At 41.8% G+C, this 21,568-nt stretch overlaps 1 protein-coding gene across 4 annotated transcripts in view; it reads left to right on the forward strand.

The window, feature by feature from the left end:
- NCALD (neurocalcin delta) overlaps positions 1 to 21,568 on the forward strand; it is a 389,065-nt gene that overhangs the window by 39,752 nt on the left and 327,745 nt on the right. The window contains exon 1 of one of the 4 annotated variants that reach the window (XM_058668569.1): positions 14,496 to 14,675. The exons of the other annotated variants lie outside the window; for them this stretch is intronic. The gene's annotated coding sequence lies outside the window, so the exon portion shown is untranslated. Of the gene's footprint in view, positions 1 to 14,495; positions 14,676 to 21,568 lie in introns of those variants that run through there. 4 annotated transcript variants of the gene reach the window in all.

Consider the following 21,568-nt stretch of genomic DNA (forward strand, 5'->3'; position numbering starts at 1 on the left):
AGAAGTTGCAAAAAGAACCCAAACTTCTCAAATCCTTCCTAATACATGTAATGTTTTTCTTTCCTTATTCCCTTTTTTGTCTCGATACTATTTATATATATTTTCAGAATTTTACTTACATCATACCTACATTTGTGCATCTGTTTATAACTTTTAAAAGTAACTCAATGACTTTGTGTTTCTGTATACTGTCCCATAGTTCTGAATGACCATAACTGTGGGGCATTTACTTTTGTTTTCTTGTATTTGATGTGCTTTGCTTCTGGCTCTGTACATCTACAATGTTGCTTCTGTTCCACTACCCACACACTTCCAGGCTGACGCCTCAGAACTGTTTATGTTTTCTGAACTTCCGCTTTGATAAATGACAGTGGATGGTAGGAATGTTCTAGAAAGCCCTATCTGCCATTGTGACAGGCATCAATAATTACCCTTGGGAATGATCAAAACCATATCAACATGTCCCAAATTCAGTGTATCCCGGCTCAGCTGCCTTGTATTCATTTGCTTGGGCAGTTCTGAAGCCACCGTATGTGACAGTGTGAGGGAGATGAAACAGTCAGTTCACCCAATGGCTGATAAAATATTTATGCAAATTAAAGACAATGACCATGGAAGTACACCATTAAGATAGTTACCAAGGAAAGGGTCCAAAGCTAAGCTTCTGGAGCTTCATGGTAAACCCTTTCAGCAGGTGTGCATGCAGTACCCACGACACTCTGCACTTTTGAACTATTTTGTGTGCTGCCTGTGCCTATCAATTTGTGAGAAATAACGTTTAAATCTTCATTTCTTTATTTGAGATGTGGAGAAACAGGGAGGAACAGTGTGGGTAGGATGGGGAGCTGCCTTTTGCTGGTTTACTCCCCAGATATCTGCATTAGATCTGCACCAGACTGATGCTGGGTGGGGGGACCTCAATCCAAGTCTCCTACTTTGGGGGACAGGGGTCCCGTTACTTGAACCATTCCTGCTGCCTCTCAGAGACTCCATCAGCAGAAAGCTGGAGTTAAGAGTTGGAGCTGTGAGTTAATCCCCAGGCACTCTGAGGTGGGGGTATAGGTCACTGGGCTAAAAGCTTGTACCAGAAAGGCGATTTAAAACACACACACACACACACACACACACACACAAATGTTTAAAAATTGTTTGGGCAATTAATGCTATCATGAAGAAGAGAAATAACAAGGAACACTTTTTATTATAATCCTGCCATTTGATGTAATTTCTTCAGGAGATCTGTGTGTTGTGTGACAAAGTTACCTTAAGAAAGATTGGCATGGTATTAATGGATTAACTTGGCGCCAGTGTTGTGGGAGTTGGTTCCTGTCCCAGATACTCTGCTTCCAGTCCAGCTCCCTGTTAATGGTCTGAGAAATTAACAGCGATGGCCCAAGGCTTTGAGCCCCTGTACCCACATGAGAGACCTGAAAGAAGCTTCCAGCTCCTGGTTTTAGCCAACCTAGTCCTGGTCATTGTGGCCATCTGGAGAATGAACCAGTGGGTAGATCCATCTTCCTCTGTCTCTCTTTCTCTGTAATTCTGATTTTTTAAAAAAAGATGTATTTATTTTTATTGGAAAGGCAGATCAGATTTATGGAGAAAAGAAGAGACAGAAAGATCTTCCATCAGCTTGTTCACTGCCCAAATGGCCACAATGACCAGCGCTGAGCTGATCCAAAGACAGGAGCTAGGAGTCTCTTCTGGGTCTCTCATAAGGGTACAGAATCCCAAGGCTTTTATCATCCTCTTCTGCTTTCCCAGGCCACAAGCAGGGAGCTGTATGGGAAGTGGAGCAGCCAGGACATTAATAGGCACCCCTATGGGATCCCATGCACTTGCAAGGTGAGGATTTAGCCAATGAGTCATTGTGCTGGGCTATGTAACTCTGATTTTCAAATAAATAAACAAATTTCTTTAAAAACCCAAAATATAAGCTTATTTTAGTGCAAAAAATTTGACATCTATGTGTAACTATTTCATAGTGCATTTTCTATGAATTCCTTTAACTATGTATTGTAAGCATGGCTTTCAAGCATTTTTGTCTCCAAAATAAACTTATCTTTTTAATTTTATCTTCCATGGACTTTCTGAAATCTCCCCTCATTGAAAAAAGATTTATTTTTTAATTGGAAAATCAGATATACAGAGAGAAGAATAGAGAGAGGGAAATCTTCCATCCATTGATTCACTCCCCAAGTGGCTCCAAAGGCTGGACCTGAGCCAATCTGAAGCCAGGAGCCAGGAGCTTCTTCCAGGTCTCCCATGTGGGTGCAGGGTTCCAAGGCTCTGGGCTGTGCTCGACTGCTTTCCCAGGCCACAAGCATGGAGTTGGATGGGAAGCAGGGCTGCTGGGATTAGAACTGGAGTGCATATGGGGTCCTGGTGTGTGCAAGGCAAGGACTCCAGCCTCTAGGCAGTCATGCTGGGCCCAGTCCCCCTCATTTTTTTAAAAATATGTTTGCATATCTTTTCCCCACCAGCAAAACAGAAATAATTTAATATATTTATCAAAAGATCATGTTTATAATTAGCTTTTCTCTGTGTCATTAAATCTTCTTGAAAGAAAGTGATTTTGAAAAATAGCTGCATAATATTCTAAAATTTTTTATTATTAGGCATTTGGGTTATTTTAATATCTTTTGTATTAAAATTAAGGCTTAGTAGATATAGCACTTGCATATATCTTTATGTATATTTTTATTATGCACATGATGAATTCCTAGAAGTCACAAGATGTGAAAAATGTGAAGGATTTTACACATTAGAATATGCTGTCTCCAGAAAGGCTGTATGAATTTACACTTTTTTAAGGCAATGTGTGAGGGTGTTTTCCTAAACCCATGCCAGAAATATGCACTAGAATTTTAAAAAGTAACTTTAGGATGGTATTCCACGGTTTTAAGTCTTCTTTCTCTGGTCCTGATGTTGAAGTGGTTTTAGATGCATTGTAACATTTACATCTTCTGTAAATTGCTAGTTCACCTCTTTGAGCAAGAGTTTCAGTTAGAAAGTTTTTAGTTAAGGGAATATGGTTTTCCCAAATGCATAGTAAGATATTGTATTCTTATTACTTGGCTTTCTTCCCCATTTCTCCTTTTTCTCTGACTTTTCTTCTGCTCTCCAGGTAGAAGAATGCCCCCGAAGAAATGCCCTTGACTCATACTTTCACTTTGTGTCTTAGACTAGGCTGTATGTAACTGTCATGTTTAGAAGTTGATAAATGTTGAATATCAGACATTTCAGGTGGTTAAACATGGCATCTTTCTCCTTGACAATCTGATTAGGTTTCTCTTTCTCCCTAGTTGTAAATCTTTTTCTCGTATCTAGAGACATTTACTGGTCGTGAGACCCACCCCATTCTTCATGACCACCTCATATAGCAGTGTTGTCATCCCAACAGCTCATTAATATATACCCCTCTTTTCTAACTTTTGCCCTTCTATCATATGGCTTATTTTTGCACTTTCTTTTATACTGAGATAACTTTAAAATAAAAAATAACCTAATAAATTGTTAAGACTTCAGTTTTTAACAAGTTATTTTATTTATTTGAAATGCAGAATAACAAAGGTTAGGGATAAGAGAAAAGAGAGGGAAGAAAGAAGAGAGGTAAACAGAGAGAGAGAGAGAGAGAGAGAGATCAAGCTTCCATCTTTTGGACTCACTTACTCCCTGAATGTCTTAGCTGCTTTGCTAGGCTATGAACCTTCTGGAACAAATTCTTCTTACTCTTGTGCATATACCTGGAATAGATTGTTGTCCCATAGATAGGTCTGTGTTTTAGCACAAACAGAAATGATCAGTTTCTAAAGATATTGCTCCATTTTATATTAATCAGGAATGTGAATTGACCTACATACTTGCCATCATTTGGTAGTAAATACAGATTTTTCATTCTTCTGTATTTGTATTGGTAGCTCATTTGATTTCCATGATGCAGGTGGCTTTGATTTCTGGCTTTATTGATTATTTGGATATCTTCTCTTATAAAATGCCTGTTCAAGTTATTTTTTTGGCCAGTATCTTAGCTACTAATCTTTTGTGATAATTTTTTATGATTTATTTATTTTTATTGGAAAGGCAGATTTACAACGAGAAGGAAAGACAGAAAGATCTTCCATCAGCTGGTTCACTCCCCAAGTGACTGCAACAGTTGGAGCTGTACCTATCTGAAGCCAGGAGCCAAGGGCTTCTTCTGGGTGAACAGTGTGAGTGCAGGGTCCGAAGGCATCGAGACCAACCTCCACAGCTTTTCCAGACCACAAACAGTGAGCTGGATGGGAAGTGGAGCTGCCCGGGCATGAACAGGCACCCACATAGGATCCCAGGGCTTGCCAGCTGGAGGATTAGTTAATCAAGCCATTGTACCTGGGCCTGTGGTCAATCTTGAGTCTAAAAGTTTAAGCCCTCAATTCTGTTCTCCTTTTTCAAAACTGTATAGACTGTTTTAGGTTCTGTGATTTTCCATACAAATTTCAGATTTGAAGAAATTTTACCAATTTCTTACAAAAATAAAGCATGATGAGATTTGATCATGGCCTTAATCACTAGATTATTTTGAGAGCTCGATATCTCAACAATCCACATACACAGTGTATTTGTCTATGTAGATTTGCTTTCATTACTTTAACAAAGTTTTTAGTACAAAAGTCTTGCATATCTTTTGTTAACTTTTTCCTGTGTGATTTTTTCATGCCATTGTAAATGATATTGTTTTTAAGTCTCATTTTCTGATTATTGCTAGTATATAAAATGGAATTTGTATTGGTACATTAACTCAGTAGGTAATTTCCCTGCTTAAGATATTAAGTTTTGTAATTGTTTATATATAGATCCCTTTGGATTTGATATTGTTATGCCACCTGCTAGCAAAGAAGTTTTACTTCCTCCTATCCAGTACCTATACCTTTATTTTCTTCTTACCTTGCCCTCTTTTCCATCATCTCACAATCTCTGTGCACTTGTTTCCTGCCCTTCAGACTCTCATCCCATTGAGTCAATGTCCTTTGTGACAGAACCCTAGTGTGATGCCTTAAGCACAAAGAACATTTAGAGAATTGGATTGATGTGTGAATGTTGATGGGGTAGATACTGCAAGTAAAATTATTGCACTATTCTAGATGAGCAGTGATCCACCACCAAGAAAAGGGTGCTGAATAAATATCCTTCTTGTGAGTTGGTACATCTTAGTTTACAAGGCTTGATACAGGTATGTTGAAGACTTCCAAAGGCCATGTTGCCTGGCTTGTGGCTCCCAGTTCCTGGATCCTATATGGATATTACGTTGGTATTCATTCTGTTCTTTGAGCAGACTCTGGCTAAGCATTTTGAGACTTCCAAAATAGCAAAGACGGCTTCTTTCTGTGAGAGCACAGAACAGATGGGTCTCTGGATCCCATTGCCTCCAGTTGCAATCCCTCAAGCTTCTGTGAGTGTAGAAAAAAAATCTGCATTTTCAATATTGCTGGAGTTAAGCCTGGGAAATTTTCAGCTTTGAGCCTTTAAATTCCAACAGACAATGTTATTTTTAGATTTCTGTTCTGCAGTGGGTGTTCGTGAGTGAGAGCACATCAAGGGGTGAGGCTGAGGATGTGAGTGAGTGGGTGGTGGGCTTTTCTCAACAAGCAGATGCTTCTGCCAGTTCTGGGGATCCTTGGGGCTCTAAAGTTGCCTGTATATGAGCTACAGATAACTTCCAGGGCAGGAGACAAAAATGGACCTTGATACCTTGATACCTCTGCTTGCTTTGGCTGTGATAGTCAGTACTCATTTGTGCTTCTCATTGCCTGGGTGTCTGGGAGATAAATAGAGTTTTCTTCCTAAGGAGGTCATTTCATTGTTTTCTTAAAAGCTGCAAATCTGTAGATCATAGGTATACAAGGCAGTTTTGATTCCCAGGCCACAGAGACTGCTCTCTGGATTTTCTTCCTCTCTGGATGACTCTTTCCTATGTAATTAGGCTCATGCATCAATAAATAGCTGGCATTTTGAATGAGCACATCCTTATCTTGGAAAAAATGAAACAGATAAGGAAATAAAAAAGAAAAATCATTGAGTGCTACTGTACATTTGGATTGAAGAATATGAGTAGAGATTGATTATTTTTAAATATTTGATTTTTAAAAATATTTTACAGATGTTAATTTCCTATTGATGTTAAATAGTGTCTTGTTAGTGTTTTTTTTTTTTTAATTACAGCTGATGTGATGTGTCTTAGGGCTAAGCAAAGGGTACTTTGCCTCAGACTGTTAAATTCCTACCTACCACTCAGAAATAATTACTCTTTGTTTGCTATAAAATAATGTTAATTATTTTTCAACATTAAATGCTGTTTCAATATTTCTCTTAGCTCTAAAATGCTATGCTAATTCTTTTTGTGTTCCTTGAATTGAGCGGAGTTGTCATGTTGAAATGTGGAAGTATGGGTTTGATGCTCAGAAGGGAAGTTTGGTTGGATTGTAGAGCTGGAGTGCTGTGAGTTTCCTTGAAGTTTTGAAGTTGGAGACTCGAGCCCCCAGTTTACACATGGAACATGTTAAGAGGAGAGGCCTTTGGCAGGTGTTTGACAGTAGATGAGATCATGAGGACAGGGCCTATTGTGATGTTAGAAGCACTGGGAAAGAAGTGACCTCAGCACTTGGGGCCTTCTGGAAAAGTTGTTTTATTTTCTAAGAAACTTTTAAAGTGGCTTTAGAATCTTGGCATTGAATGTTCTTAACTACAGCAGAAGTCCTGGTGTCCCTCAGAACTCCATTTCTTATTTGGCTTTTAATAACAGTTTTTGGTTGGTTGCTTTTTCCCATCACACATTTTCTAAGAATGCGCAGTCTTTATTTTATCTAACAGCAATAGCATTCACATTTTCTATGTCAAGTTTTGTCATGTTTAAAAATTTTTTTCCCCAAGGATCCTTTTTGGCGTTTTGGGGGTATGTTTGATAAACATAGACATTTTGTTTCAAAATTAGAGCTTTTACCTAACGATTAGATGATGTATGTTTTTTAAATGTAATATTAGAAAATCACTATCATTTCAGCCCAGTCTTATCATCTTATCAGTTCTGTGGATCAAGAAATGCAACTTAGCTCAGTCTAAAAACTATGTACTCCAAGTCCCTTATAAAAAAAAGTGAAATAATATTTGAATATAACCTATGTGTATCTTCCCACATTATTTTTTAATTTAAAAAGATTTATTTATTTGTTTGAAAGGCAGAATTACACAGAGAGAAAGAGAGGTCTTTCATCTGCTGGTTTACTACTCAAATTGCTGCAAGGGCTGGAGCTAGGGCAGACTAAAGTTGAGAGTCAGGAACTGCATCCAGGACTCTCATATGGGTGCGAGGTGGGCCTTCCTCTGCTGCTTTCCCAGGTGCATTAACAGGGAGCTGGATCAGAAACAGAGCAGCCAGGACTTGAACGGGTGACAATAAGGCATGCTTATTGCAGACAGCAGCTTAACTCACTATGCCACAGTCATGTCCCTTCCCACATACTCTAAATCATGTCTAAATTACTTATAGAGACTAGCACAATGCAATTGTTATACAAATACTTGACACTGTATTGTATAGGCTTAATAACAAGAAAAAATATCTTTACAGATTCAATGCGTTTGATTTTTTTTCAAATGTTTTTGAACTTTGAATGAATGAGAGAGTGTGTATCACACAGGTGGCAACTTTAATAGGTGTTCAGTAGGTCTCTGCTGAAAATGTACTAGCACATGCCAGGAATCCACTTCAGAGACATGAACATTCTCCCGTCAGTGAGTTCTGCTTGCACGGCAGTGGGCATCTGCTGATGGACTTGTTTATTGACTTTATGCCACTTATTGATTCAACTAATATGGCAGGTACAGATTGCAACCCTGACATGTACACAGCAGCATATGTTCATTTTTAGTTTAAAATTGTGCTCTTTCATCCTTAAACCTGCTACAGATGCAATTTCAGCCATTCTTGAGGCCTTTTTCTTGATGAGAGATGCACTGGAATTGAGTTACTTTGGGGACCAAAGTTGTAGCCTGTGCTGATGGCACCTGTAATGTCAGCATCTCACATGGGCACCAGTTCACGTCCTGGCTGTGCCCCTGCTGATCCGTTAGCCTGCTGAGGTGCCTGAGAAAAGCACTGGAAGATGGTCCAAGTACTTGGGTTCTTGCCACCCACATAGGAGACCCAGATGAAGTCCCTGGCTCCTGGCTTCAGCCTGGCCCAGCCTTGGGTGTTCTAGCCTTCTAGGGAGTGAATCACCATATGAAAAATCTCTTTCACTCTCACTTGTTCCCTGCAACTCTGCCTCTTGAATAAATAATACAGCTTAAAATTTTTTATTGGAAAATTTTATTTTTATTGGAAAACTATTTTAATTGCAAAGGCGGGTTTACAGAGAGTAGGAGAGGCAGAAGGAAACATCTTTCATCCATTGGTTTACTCCCCAAGTAACTGCAATGGCCAGAGTTTAGCTGATCCAAAGCCAGGGGCCAGGAACTAGGAGCTTCTTCAAGGTCTCCCACATTGGTGCAGGGTCCCAAGGCTTTGAGCCATCTTCTACTGCTTTCCCAGACCACAAGCCAGGAAATGGATGTATAATGGAGTAGCCAGGATACAAATTGGTGCCCATAAGGGATCCTAAGGGGTGCAAGATGAGGATTTAGTCACTAGGCTATTGTAACCAGGGTGTGAAAATTTTTTAAAAAAAAATAAATGTGGAATATGCATGAAGAAAGGAACCTAGACCTGGCCCTGTAGTCCTAGTTATATCACACACAAACTTGCCTTGTCCTCAAGATATTATTGTCAAGCAGCACTCATTGCATCTCCCAGCCTCACTTAGCTAGTACCAGCTACGGTGGACAACTGTTCATACAACCTCGGTGCCATACATCATCCATGCTCACCTTTCACTTTTGCAGTTCTGGATACAGATATTCTGGTTGGGCAGTTCCGTCCCTGGACGCTGCCTCAGCATTAGGGTTGTTTCCATTTCTAAATCTGCCACCTCCTAGGACCTCCTAGGCCTTTGTTTCCACCAGGTGGAAGGAAGAAGGCAGAATATCAAAGAGCAGACATGGGCCCACACATCATTTCCTCTTATGTTTCACTAGTGGGAATTAATTCCTTGTCTTCACCTAGACGCAAGGAGGGGAGTGCTGGGGAGTGTATTTCCAAGCCAAGCAGCCCCTTCTCAGCTATAGTGACACGTATAAACAGGAACTATGAATCTTTTCAAAGAGAATTTTAAAAACAAACTTTATTTAAAAGGCAGAGTGACCGAGATGGAAAAGGAGAGAGATGTTAATCTCAAATGGCAGCCATGGCTATGAGCTTCATTTGGATCAACTCTGTCTGGGTCACTCATGTGAGTAGCAGGGACACAGGTACTTGGCTCATCCTTTGCTGCCTTCCCAGGTCACTAACAGAACAGCTTAGACTTGAACTGGTCCTCTGTTATGGAATGGACTTGAAGTGGTACTCTGCTATGGGATACCACAATTGTGGCCCTAGACTAAGAATCTTCAGGTGCAGACAGCTGTCTCTGTTACAACCCTCTTTTTGGTAGTGACAATTAATTTTTGCTCATATCACTTTGTTGCCTTTAAATTTTTGATGAACCCAGAATCCAGGAAAAAAAAAGTCAGGATGCAAAATATCTTTCTAGTAGCAGCAGTTTGAGTCTTTTTTTTTAATTATTTTTTTTTAAATAAAGCAAACATTTATTAAACTATAATAAAAACATTCCATCAAATTGCAAAACCTGAGCAAGAAAAACAAACGGCACATGCTTAACTGTAATTGACATTCAAATAAAATTTGCATTCCCAAAATATTATACAGCAATTAGAAAATACCAGCCAAAGTAATATTAGGATACTTTTACGTGCGATCTCAACAAATTTGAACAGAAGCAAATTTTAACAAAGGTAAATTTTACAGTGAAACATAGCAGTAGATTAAGGATCTTAACATGTTTATTTTACTGCTATTTGACACTATGATACAAAAATAAGAGGATTTACTTGACATTTTTAATAAATATCTCATGGGCTGTTGAGTGCCTTACTGGTGAAAAGATTTAACTGGCTAATCTCATCAATCCATTTTGTACATTTAGTAAGCATCATCTCTGCCCTACATAACTCTTAATGCAATTCACAGCACACAAATGGTTATCATATTAAATACATAATCAACTCAAACTTCTCAACAACAAGGAAATTAGTTTGAGTCTTAAGAAATGGACTTTTCTGAGAGAAGTCAGCTTGGCAACATTCATATAATGGGGAGAGACAAATACAAATAAGAGAATCGACATTTAAAATTAATTATTCCATGATATAAGCACTTCTTGAGCAGCTACTGTGAATTAGACATTGAAATACAGCCATGGTCTAGACAGATATGTTAGAAAAACTGGATTCTTCCAGAAACAATACATAGGAAGAAGGAAACAATACATAGGATGAAGGAAACTAGCAGTGTGATGGAATCTCTCATTGCTGGACTGGGGTGGGGAGGAAAGTTTAAACTGGGAAGCCAAAGGCGGAGACCAGCAGGTGATGATTAAGCCTGAGCAAACAGCAGGATGAGAGGAAGAGCATTCCAGGTAGAATAGCAGATGCAAGGGCTCTGCAGTGGGATGTGCCTTGGAGTCTGCAAGGAGCAGAAATGAGGCCAAGGCAATGGAACAGGAAGTGAGAATCGGTGCAGTATGTGAAGTGAGGCTAGAGAGGTGGGTCACCCGGAGCCTTGCAGGTCATGGAGGGTGAGGGAGTTTGTGGTGGGCGCACGGTGAGCCGCAGGAGTATAGAGCACTGTGAGATCTTCCCTGTTACTCTCACGCTAATGTTGGTCTGTCAGCCTCTTGCTGCCTGACTTACTTTACAGCACGTACCTGCATGATGATGCATGAAGTGGGGACTCTGCCTTTCATTTGAAGAATTTGGACTTGGGGTCATAGAACTATGAGTTTTCATGAATCTTTGTGAACAGTGTCCTAGAAGATCAAGCTAGTTATGTAGGGCAAACCCAATAGAGCTGGAGGAGCAGAATTATAAATGAAGTTGACAGGTGCATGGCAGAAAAGGATCTACCATTGCAATCCCCTACGCCCTGGAATAATATAAAAAGGGAAGTTGGTTTGCTGGATCTGACTGCGTTGAGTTTCGTTGACTTTTTTGGTTTTTTGGTTTTGTTTTCTGTATTCTGTTCCCTGTTTCATGGGATGCGTGCTTCATGCTGCAAGATTGTGAGCAGAGTTAACTCAACAGTACTTAGAATGAACTCTTAGACTATCAGTTTCTCAAATCCAGAGGACAGGGTCCCAACGACCCTGCTTGAGGCTGCCTGAAAGGTGCCTATTGGGTTTCATAGCATTGGTTCAAGTTCAGGTACAGTTTATGAGCCACAGGTCTTGGTCTGCAGAGATGGATGCTTGGTGGTGCTTGGTAAAGTCATGTAATGAGATTTCACTATATCTCTTGGAAAGTCCTTACTGAAGGGAAGTCAGGGTCAGGTCGTGCAATGACAGCCTGCCTCTGTGTGTGTGTGTGTGTGTTTGGAATAAAGCAATTCTGTGTCATTTAGAAAGTATACATTGGAAGGATGAGAACTAAGTTACAGCCAAGTGAGTGTAATATCTCAATCAAGTGCGACTTTTTTTTTCCAGTGATGTCTGATCTAAATTTGATATTGTGACCTGTGCTGCAGATTTCAAGTCTGTTTCTGTTTTCAGATGGTCTTGGTAGGTTTGTCTGTCCCCTGAAATGCCACAGGAGGCACAGTGGAGGAAACACAATTATAAGGCAAAGGCCCAGAATTTGCACATGGAGAAGTGGACCTATTTCCATGAGTTGGCTCTGGGCCTGGCTTTGAGATCTCTATATCTGAGGTGTCTTTTTGAGGAAGCATTTTTATCTGAAAGGCAAGAGGAGGAAGAGAGAGAGACAGGTAGGAAAGAGAACAAGTGTGTGTGTTCTTATCTACTGATTTAGTCTCTGAACTAAATGTTTGGAGAGGACTGGGCCAGGCTGAAGTCAGGAGCCAGGAAATCAACCCATGTGTCTCATACAGAGACCCAACGACCTGAAGCGTCATACTACCTCCCAGGATGTGTGTTAGTAGCAAGCCGGAAGTGGGTATTGAACCCAGGCATTCTACTCCGGCACATGGGTGTCTGAACTGGCATCCTAACTGCTAGGCCAGATGCTCACCCTGTCCATTTTGATGGATCCTATTTGGATCCATTTGATGGATGGAGCACATAGTAATTTTATTGTTATAATTTTTAGATCTCAAAGTTTTCTTTCAGTTTTCTGGAATCTTTCCTTAGGATGTGGAAGATTCAAAATCAAGTCATTCTCAGCCAACACCTTTGCTGGAATTCATCGAAATGTGCTTGAGAATAGATGTCCCTTCCTTGTCTCCCCATTCTCCAACCCTCAGCCCTGCCAGTAACAAATATAGAGGAATGGAGCTTGAATGGTTACAGGAACAAGCATCTGGCCAACCACCTTCTGTGAGGGCTGGGGGTATGTGAAAGAGATTCCTTTTTTGGAAATACTTTGTTTTAGTGAAGGATTTTTCCCAGTGGTTTAACAGAGATTTGTGCATTTGTGTAGGTTTAATAGGGTACAAAACTCATGTCACTTTGTGAATGGAGGGTTCCAATGACACACATTAACCTATGAGCATGCACTTGTGTCGCTGCTAGTTTTCTTTACCTTCCCTCACTGCAAAATTTGAAGTATTTTCTACAGGTTGTCTTTTCAAACATATCTCACAGTGGCAATTAAGTAGCTACATATATGATAAACACTGTTCTTCCTGTCCCCACCAAGAAGGCTGTGACCCACACTACAAAGAAACAGATCTCTGTATTTATTTTTTTAAATGTATTTATTTAAAGGGCAAAGTTACAACTTGAGAGAGAAAGAGAGAGAGAGAGAGAAAGGTCTTCCATCAGCTGGTTCTCTCCTCAGTGGCTGAAAGGCTGGGGCTGGGGCAGGCCACAGCCAGGAACCAGAAGCTTCTTCTGGGTCTTCCACATGGGTGCAAGGGCCATTCTCTGCTGCTTTTCCAGGCATATCGTCAAAGAGCTGGATGGAAAGTAGAGTGACTGGGATTTGAACCAGTGCCCATGTGGGATGCTGGTGCTACAGGGGTGTCTTTATCCACTGTGTCACAGTATCATCCTCTAGACCACTGTCTTGGTGGTACTGTGTCTTCCAGGCCCAACACTGTGCCACTCAAAAGCAGGGATGAAATCAAGATTCTAGAATCACTGAACAGATGCTCTGATAACTGATACAAACCTCTCTGACCTGGGGCAAGACTTCCTGAGCTTCATAATTCTGGGAGACCAGAACTTAGTACATAAAATGCACTTCAGTAAGTTGTGTGAGATGGAAGCTGACTCCCTTAGGGGTGAAAACTAGCTGTGACTAGATGTTATCATAACAATTCTGGAGCCCCTGGCCTGTGCGATTTCTGGAGTGCCTGCCTGTCAATCAGTTCAGTACTTTTTCTTATCGCACCGTCCAGGGAGAGAGAGGACGAAGAGTAGTGACTCCTCTTACTACTTGTCAGCAGCTGTCAGTTGGGTGCCCAAAGGCGACACTGAGAACTGGAAGAATCTTAGGGAATTTTCTAAGACTTGCCTGTCTTCCTGAGAGTATCCGTGAGCCATGTATAAGTATGATATCATATCAAGTAAAAAAAATACTTGCCATTGTCCTAAAGTTACCAACCCTATCTGCTTGGCTCTGCAGATAGGTGGGAGTGTGCAGATTGGTGTGGGAGTGTGCTAGAGTTCGTATTTGGAAGGAGGGCAGGGGTGATGTTTGCAATACTGCTACCTTTTCCAGATAGCTCCTATGGCTCGAAGAGCTTTGCACCTGGAACCAGTTGGAGGAGTGGACTGGGGTGGGGTGGGCAATACAAAAGGAAATGTCCTAAGGGGCTTCACATATGGCAGATACTAAAGGGCTTAGCTTTGTTTATAAGTATTGGAAGTAGATGTTCCTGGGAGGCATCGCTGGTGGCTTAGGCAAGGGGCTAGGATTCGCATCCCCAATGCCCAACAAAGGCTCTGCTCTTGAGACAACAGCCAGCTGCCTTGGGAGAAGTGTCTGGTCATGGGCAGTGGAAATACTCAAGCGGATATAGATATAAAAAAAAAAAGGCCTTGCTGATTCACATCAGGACCCAGTAATGTGACTTTCCAGATTAGCGGATTGAAATCTGTTGCCGCCGCTCAGCACTTCTATTTCGAGCCTGGAGAGCATCTCTCCTAACTGTTCCTTCTTTCTGCCTCAAAGGCCCTCCTGCGTTATAGCATTTTTGTCTTTTGGCTAGAGTGCAAGCCCATTACCTGAAGTTTCTTGATTGCACTCTGGAGTGAAAAGATGGGTGGACCCTGACATTTTATCACAGGCTGACACTCCCCTGGAGAAGCCGCAAAGAGAAGCAGGCTGAGTGTTCTGTGCACTGGAGGGAGGGCAAGAGCTGTTGAGCAAACACATGCAGAAGAACAAAGAACAAAGCTTGGACTTGTACGACGATGAGGAGAGCTGTTCAGTGCCGGGGCCTTTGCAGGGGCATTTCCCATTGACAACACTTCACTTTCACACTGCCTCAACCGCCAAATGAAGAAAGTAGGTGTCCCTCCATGGTATGTAGTGTTTGTGCATTTCATATCATCAGAGCACCAGAAAAGCCATTTAGTTACTATGTATGATAGTTGACTGGCTAAGGAATGTGTTTGTGTGTGAGAGTGTCTGTGTTCTTTTTCACACTTGTTGCTCTCTCGCTCGCTCTCTCTCTCTCGCTCTCGCTCTCTCTCTCTCTCTCTCGCAGCTATGCAGGTATTTTGGCCATTCAAAGGAATGGGACAACTGAGAGAATTAAAATAATTAAACTAAATTTGATGACTATTGAGGTACAAGCTCTTTCTGGTATTCCATGCAGGGAATAAAGAAATAAGACATACAGGACTCTAAAATTTTAGTACTTTAGTTTTGGAGAAAGCTAAGAATTTCAAAATCCTTTATCTTTTGTTTCACTCTTGAGGACCAACTAGACTCCTTGGGTTAAGCTTTTATATGTATCCATCTGTTAATTTGCCTTAGGTGCTTTGGATTTAGCAATGGAAGTAAGTGATGCTGAAGTTGCTGTTTCAACTTCCATTTCAGCCTTTCCTTCTGAGAATTACTATTATTGTTGTGTCATGGGCAAGTATAGATAACTTCTTTTTTGTTGTTTCATTTTGGAGCATAAAATTGAAAGCAATAAATATTTTCTTGTCTCTTAAACATGTTATTTCTTGAGTAGCTTCCGTTTCGGTTCAGTATGTTACATTTCATTATGTATCTTGGAAAGAACTTAATAACTGTTATTCATGAATCTAACTGGATAGGCCATGTATGGCATTTAACACCCCAATTTACAACATACATGGATGGTAATTCTAGCTGAATCTATTCTTCAGGGGACAATGAACTTGGTCGGGCTTATTCTTGTCCTATGAGAGGCAAGATAGTAGAATGGCTAAGAATTCGAACTCTGGGGTTAGATTGCTTTGATTTGAATTCTGTCTCTGTCACTTACTATCTGGGTGTGTTTGGGCGAGTTATTAACAACTCTGCTATTTTCTTATTTGTAAAATTAGGATGCCAGTAACTGATGACCTGTGAGAACACGATAAATAGGATATGAATAAATTCGTGTTGATTCTTAGAACTTGTCTAGCACATGGTTAAGAGCCACTTTAACAGAAGCTCCTGTGCATATTCCAGGATTGAGCAAGTAGTTGATCCTGTCATCCAACACAGTGAACAGGTTCACTGGGTAATACTGTTGATAGACATCACCTTTGACCCTGAAATTTTGGAGAGGAATAGCTCTAGTCCTTATCTCCAAAGGGCTGTCAATGGAATGCTGTTTGTTTTGACCTGCCTCTGTTGTAGAAATAGAAAGCATCCAACAAATGCCTCAGAAAAGGGGTGCGGATGTTTAGGCAGAGAATGACAGACTTTAAAGCATTTTAGCAGGTATTATTTGTGCGTGGTAGATGAACTTGGCTGTGTCTTGGTGATGTGGGCAGCCACCCCTGGTTCTCCCTTAGCCCTTCTGATCTCAGGGGGACACCTGCCATGTGCAAACATCTGGTGACTCTTGCCTTGTGCTGGAGAGAGACTTTTGTCCCTGCTGGCACTTCTGGATTAGGAGATCCCCCAGAGCCCATGGGCTGGAGGGTAGGTGAGGAAGGGTTAACCCTAGGGCTGCAGCAGCTGACTATAGTCTCAACAGCATTTGCAGATGAGATCACTTCTGTTTTGGGAAGTGAAAGGCAAACACAGTTGCATTTGTTCGTGCAATCATTGCCTTGTTTGAGGTTGTTTATGTTTAGAAAGTCATGCTGGAATATTTACCGGTTGGGCTACAGAAACCAAGTCTGGTTACTTAAGTCAAAAAGGAATTGACTGCAAGGCCCTGGGGGCAGTTCCCAGAACTGAAGGAAAAGCGTGGATTGTACATGAACCTGGCTGCCAAAGGAAGTTTTGGCATTCTAAAGTATGGGGTATGAAGACATAATCTGTTTAGCACAACCTCATGATGAACCGACTATTTTCCATCCTGACACTCTTCCCTGGAGATTCAGCTTCCTGGAAGAGCAGGCTCGCAGGCCCCTTCCAATGTCTTACAGAAGGCTTACTAGGTTGTACGCAGGTGAGAAAGGTGGCCCCCCCAAATGAAATAAAGGCATCTTGTTAGATGATAGAACTGACAGATGTCCATGCCTGCCTATGAACTCAAAGAAGTTTTATTCCTCAAATCTCCTTTTGCCAAATCTTTTTGGCCTATGTGGCCTACGTGGTCTTAGTCTTGTAGGAGGATTTCTGGAGCTTTTTGCAGACCTGTTGAAAACCATTGATACAAGAAAGCAGAACAGTGTGGAGGCAGTTGATGGAGCTACCTGTCTCAGAGGTGGGACTGTGTTCCTACTGTCTTTGTGATGTACCAACGTGAAGAAGGAGTGGCTGTCATAGTCTGTGGGCCTGCTGCAGCAGAATGCAATGGATGAGTTCATGGAAAAAAAGGACAGACACCTGCTTTCTCACAGTTGTAGGTAGCCCAGGAGCATACAGCAGGTGTCATCATCAGGCAGCAGCTGCTCTTGGCTTCCTGTTGTATCTCCCAGAAGGAGGGATGCTGTGTGCTCACATGGCAGAAGGCAGAGGGCAAGCTAGCAAATGCTGTTGACAAGGGCCCTGGTCCCATTCAGAAGAGGAGGTGTCCCTGCGACCCACTCATCTCTGTCGCACTGGCTATTGATGCTGGGATTTGGTAGGAAATACGCTCCAACCATAGCAGCAGTCCGGTCTGTGTCAGTATTGGTCAAACTGACATTTGTGTTTCTCTGGAAGAGTCTCAATGAGAACTTAAAACGTGTTCTATTTTCTTTCAGTAATGAACTGAAGATTGTGTCTCTTTTTGTCTCTTTGTTCTGGATCATTGCAATGATGCTTAATATCAGAAGTGCTTACCCCTCTATTTATTCATTTTGGTGTTCGGAAATATTAGTACCAAGTAGGAACACATTGGCTGTCAGAGGCTAATGACAGAAAAAGAGAAGCAGGCTTCCTATAAAAACAAGGCTTTGTGTCAAGAGCAGGGCAAATGATATCAGAGGGCTATTTTTAGCAGGGAGAAAAATGTTTGGGAGATGGAGCCTCCGCATGGCTCGTGGCAGCACAGGCATGGTGAAGGCAAGGCATGCTGGCCAGAGCCGTCAGCACCATATTCTGATTGTAAGCAGCAATTTAGTTTCAGCAAAACAACTTCATCTTTTACATGGTCCTAATGTTATTTTGAAGTGTATTGGCTTTGTGGTTCTCTTTAATTTGTACATTTGTTTTGAGAGTGGTATGAGACTATAAGCACATGATGCATCTAAGTCATTTTGCTTTTCCATGTTGTTAAGTGAGTTAGAATAAAAATAGCTGAAGTTGATGCTGGAGGGCCAGTGAAGATTTTTTTTTCTTTGAAAAGAAAGAACTTTATTTGAATTTTGAAAATGCTGGCTCCTGGGGGGAGCTGAGACAGACACTCCTGTCCCAGCTCCCCACCTGTGGGAAGAATGTACTGTCCCAGAGTAAGGATGCCAGGTTGGCCATGGGACTTTGCTTATCCAGTTGAATACCAACAAGCGTGAAAGCAGAGGCCTGAAAGGTGTTTGTGGTTTGGCTTGGCCCCTTCTGCTGTTGCCTTTCTATAGGTCATGTGGTCTAAAGAGGATGACTGATAGGTAGAGGCAACTTGACCCCAGCTGTGGCCAATGTGAATCAGCCAGGCTGAAGCTAACCAACTGAGACCGAGCAGTATTTCACACAACTGTGTGCTTTCATAGTTCTTCACTACCCAGCATTCTTGTGCAGAAGAGCTGAGTTCTGTGGGCGTGTGGAAGCAAGTGTTTTATTGAACACTTACTACGTGCCAGTCATTGTAGGTTCTCAGGCTCAGCAGTGAATAAGGCAGACCCAAATCCCCAGCATTTGGGTGTATTCACTCTCTAGATGATGTGTACTAAGCGTTTACTTATCAGTGAGAGTTTAGTTCTTTCCTTCCCCTCCCCTTTCATCAAAAAGAGGTAATTTTCAAAATTAGCAGTACTCTGGCACTTTGGACAGTGACAGGATCTAGATAGCCATGATCTTGCCTCTGTATGGATTTTATATTAAATAAAGGATCCAGGAGTAGCTTGGCTACTGATGGTATCACCATTATTGTGAAAACTGCCTCGGTAAAGGCATTTACTTCTCTTGACTCATATCTGGAAATATCTAGAAAGAATATAAAATAAGTACATCTCACTTGCTCTACCAATTTTGCTCTTGGTTGATTTGGTTTTATATGAGGTTTTGACTTGGCTCCATAACTAAAAATACTATCCCTGAAGACATGAGGTTTGACCAGGGGCAGTTGGCTGTGTGTGCAACTGTTTTTTCCATTTAAGATTCTGCCATCTGTGGGGGACTGCAGCGTGGGGCTGGAAGGAAAACATACCCCCTGGGGGAGGGCAGCTTAGATGTGATACTGAGGACATTTTAAAATCTCATTCATGTGACTATGAAAGTTCACTCTGATGAGTTTAGGATTGTTGGGAATCAGCAGCAAAAATTCACATTTCTTGTTTCATGAAGGGCTTGTTAAGACACAGCTGCATGCCCTGTTTTCAGAGTTGTGTTTCTGGTTGAACTCAAAGGGAAGTGGGGTGATTGTCCAGACTAGAGCTGGAGAGGTGGCAGTACATAGTAGGCAGACTGACAAATAATCGATTGTACTTTGGAGTGTGGTGAAATCTGGATTTCCCTGCCCCACCTTGATTGGTAGCTGTTTTGTCTAGGCCGCGAATGCTAGAGACACAGCGCCTTGGTGCTGGGAGGTCCATCAGCACTGTCAAGGCTCTTTCTCCCAGGTTGGCCAGTGGGAATGTGTAGTTCATAGAGGGAGTCTAGGTCTCTGCCTGTGTCCATTCTACAGATTGTCACTCTGTAGGGTCTGAAGTCATCCCTCCCTCGTCTTTTGGATGTGTTCCCTGTCTTTTCTGAAAATCTCTGCTCTCTCCCATCTAGTTTTCACTCTGGGGAAATGGAGAGGGACTGGATTGATTGTGTATGGAGGGTGTGGTATTATGGGGGGTGTTTGGGTCATCTCAGAGTCTGAAAGTATGACTTAATCCAAATGGTGAAAAATTGGGAAAGGTTGAAGCTCATGCAATGGTCTAGTAGGTGCTAACATTCCAAAAGGAAGCTGGTTGAAGTACTGACTGCTCCACTTCTGATTCAGCTCTCTGCTAATACACCTGGGAAAGCAGCAGAGGATGGCTGCTTGGGTGGTTGAGCCCCCACACTGGTGTGGGAGACCTGCCTGGTTCCTGGGCTTGGGACTGGCTTAGCTGTGGTCATTGAGGCCATTTGGGGAGTGAACCAATGGTTTGAAGACCTTGCTCTTCTCTCTGTCTTCATCTCTCTCCATCCCCCTGACTTTTAAATAAATAAATAAATTTTTAAAAAGTAATGATGCAAGGTGATATTACTATCATTCTCTGAGGTACACAACACTGCTTATACCATGGAGGGTTGGAAGAGAATGTTCCATGGCTCCCTTATCTAAAAAGCAGCATTTTATTTCTGGTAAACAGTTCATTTCTTTCTTTCTTCTTTTCTTCTCCTTGATTGAGTTAAGCCCTGAGCATGGAGGGCCCAGGTGTAACATTGTAATGTGATCTGTGGGGTGTGTGGTAAAGGCTGATGGGTTTGCTGTGTGGGTCTGGCTGCTGAGTGCATGCTTCCCAGGGTCCAGAGCTACAGCTCGGTTCAGTGGCTAAGCTCAGGGCGGCAGCCAGAGGAGAGGTGTTATGGGTCAGGATATAACTCTGGGGAAGCTGACAGAGTCAGGGGACTGGCTCTGGCAGAAAAATCTCCATGGATCTGGGGAAGAAAAACCAGAAGTCAGTGTTTATCCCCTGGGCATGGGGCAAAAGATGCTGGTCACTGTTAAAACCCAGACTATCCTGAGAAGCTACCGGTGGTCGCAACCTGAGGCCTGAGGTGAGCTCTGTTCAAAACAGTGATTCTTCAGGAGTACCCGCTCAACCAATACCATCCACCAGCAGGAACATGTTAGAAGTAGGATTTCACTGCAGGATAGCTAAGGGGTCACTCTGAAGGTAGGAGAACAGGACAACAAGCTCCCCCTGGAATGGAAATGATGGCAGTTGGGGAACCACAGCCCAAAGGCTAAAAAGCCCTGAATCTGTAATGACCCAGTGGGGAGTGAGGTGGAGGCTCCTCAGGGAGGGCTTTCCTGTCCTTCCCAAGAATCAACAAACTCAGAAAGTAATTTAAATGCCATCAGTAAACACTTGTTTTACTTTCCTAAGCATTGGCTTGAGGATATGAATTCTTCCAATCCACAAACATGGAAGTTTTTTTTTTTCTTTCAAAATTTTTGATATCTTCTTCTATTTCTTTCTTCAATGTTTTGTAATTTCCATTGTAGAGACCTTTCACACACTTGGTTAAATTTATCCCAAGATTTTTTTTTTCAAGATTTATTTATTTTTTACAGAGATGAGGAGAGACAGAGAGAAAGATCTTCCATCCGATGATTCACTTCCCAAGTGAGTGTTAACGGCCGGTGCTATGTGGATCCGAAGCCAGGATCCAGAAACTTCTTCCAGGTCTCCCACAGAGTGCAGAGCCCCAAGGCTTTGGGCTGTCCTCAAGTGCTTTCCCAGGCTACAAGCAGGGAGCTGGATGGGAAGTGGAGCCACAGCTGCAGGGATTAGAACCGACACCCATATGAGATCCCTGTGTGACTTTAGCTGCTCAGCCACGCTGCCAGGCCCAATCCCAAGGTTTTTAGAATGTTCTATAGCTTTGTGTATGGCATAGATCTGGTAAGTTCTTTCTTAGCCATGCAGTTGTGTATACAAAGGTTTTTGTTATTTGTGTGTTGATTTTCTATCTTACAACTTTACCAAACTTCCTAAGAAGTTCT

This window comes from Ochotona princeps, chromosome 9, assembly GCF_030435755.1.
Source record: "Ochotona princeps isolate mOchPri1 chromosome 9, mOchPri1.hap1, whole genome shotgun sequence".
Lineage (NCBI taxonomy): Eukaryota > Metazoa > Chordata > Mammalia > Lagomorpha > Ochotonidae > Ochotona > Ochotona princeps.